The sequence below is a fragment of the Tiliqua scincoides genome, chromosome 4, assembly GCF_035046505.1.
Source record: "Tiliqua scincoides isolate rTilSci1 chromosome 4, rTilSci1.hap2, whole genome shotgun sequence".
NCBI classification, from domain to species: Eukaryota; Metazoa; Chordata; class Lepidosauria; order Squamata; family Scincidae; genus Tiliqua; species Tiliqua scincoides.
In genome coordinates this window covers 181,458,019-181,459,996 of record NC_089824.1, presented here as the reverse complement: position 1 = coordinate 181,459,996, position 1,978 = coordinate 181,458,019, and positions in this window count along the sequence as shown.

Below are 1,978 nucleotides of genomic sequence, written 5' to 3'. Positions count from 1 at the left end.
TGTGTGAATCGTGGTTCTCTGCCCCATTTGCCCAAATGTCACTAGAAACTACTTTTGCATACCAACATGCCCACCACCCAAAGGACTGCCCAAAGGACCTAAATTGAAGGGCTGTCACACATATGGAGCGGCCATATTCTGAGTCAGATCACTGGTCCATCTCACTAGATACCTCCTACTCTGACCGGCAGCAGCTGTACAGAGATAACTGAAAACCTCAGAGCTGCAGGACAGGTTATTTTAAACCCATCATTAACAGATTGGCTTAAAGCAGGAAGTGGACTGGAAGTGGTCCTTTCAAGTCCCCAAACAGCTGGAAAGGTGCCATTTGGGTGTATGGTGGGGGAAAAAATACCACCCCCCTCTGTCATTCTTGTGCCTCAAAGTGGTTGTTTTCAGAAATTCCCCAGTTTCGTAGGAATCTCATTATCCTGTTGAACTCTTCGTACTTGGTATCCAGTTATGAAAATCTGCATTACGATATGCTCAGATGTCAAATTGAAGTCCCTGCTTCTGTTTGGAGGCTTCAGAGCACACTTCCAAACCACTTCCTGCTTTAAGTCCTTCCGTTAAAGACAGGTTTACATGCTTTCACAGGCAAAGGTCTTTCTCAGCATGCTTCTACCCACTAGGCCCTGTTGATGGTGAACCAGATTGTCCAAGCCAGTTTGGACCTTGAGATCCGGAAGAGCACTAGGATTGTATATACTTAATGACGAAGTACTCCACAGGTCATGGCAAAGATTTTCATAAGGATGTGAATTACAAGGCATGCAAACACTGTCTTCGCAAGTGCTTTTCAACCAGTGGTTGAAGCACCACTGGGTGGTGCTTGACCCCTCTGCCATGGTGGGGCACTGTATGCCACTGCTCCACCGATGGCCCAATCCTATCCCCCGCTGCAAGGAGGTTGCAGAATGAAGGAGAAGTTAGTCCCACTTCAGTTACCCTGCACATGCCTGATCTTGTCTGATCTTGGAAGCTAAGCAGGGTTAGGCCTGGTTAATACTTGGATGGGAGACCGCTTGGGAATACTAGGTGCTATAGGCTTATACCATAGTCTTTCGAGACTGAAGGTTGCCAACCAACCATTAGGAAGCAGCAGCAACTGGAGAAGCCTCTCCCTCACTGCAGATATAACTGTGCAGCAAGCCACCCACATTCACACACACTTGCAAAGGTGATTCCCACAAAGGTGGCAGAGGACTCACAGAAAGAAAAAAGAATGCTGAAAATCCTGAAGGCCCAATCCTATCCCTGGCCATTACCGACAAGGCAGCGGCACTGATGGAGCACATGCTGCATACAGTGGTGGTGGGGCAATCAGGAGGCTTGTCAGAGGTAAGGAAAAAAAAATATTTTCTACTTACCTCTGTGTAGACCTCCTAGTGGCCTATGGGTCACCTCAGAACCATATCAGTCTGAGGAGAGAAAAGGGACAGAGTGAGTTGCAAAAGAGGGTCACACAGAGTTGCTGTCAAGATCTCAAGTCTCCCTCCCCATCCATCACAAGCCTCCACCACCAACTTGCTGGCACTGGTGAAGCTTCTGGGAGCCACTGCCACATGCACCTGTCACTGTTTGTGGCAGCAACCGAGAAGAACATGACACTAGGCTGGCTTTTGTGCTGCTGTAAAGGCACTTGAGCTGCTGGAATGAGAGTTTCAACAGCACAAGACTCAGATAGGATTGGGTTCCTAATCTAGACCAACCCCCTCTCCAAATTCATTCCAAGGCAGGGCTGTCCAACAACCAACTCCCCCCTCTCCAGCCAAGTTATACAGCTGAAGCTAAAAAGTATCACAAATAATTGCAAGAGGTGACCAGGTGACCAAGTATGACATCCTTGTCCTTGTGCCCCCTAGTGTGCAATGGAATCTCTCTCCTGCATGCAGTGCTAAATTTCTGAGACCTTCTATATTTCAACCCTTCCTCTCAGTCAACACCCCTTGATTTTTAAGACCATGACTCCATGATG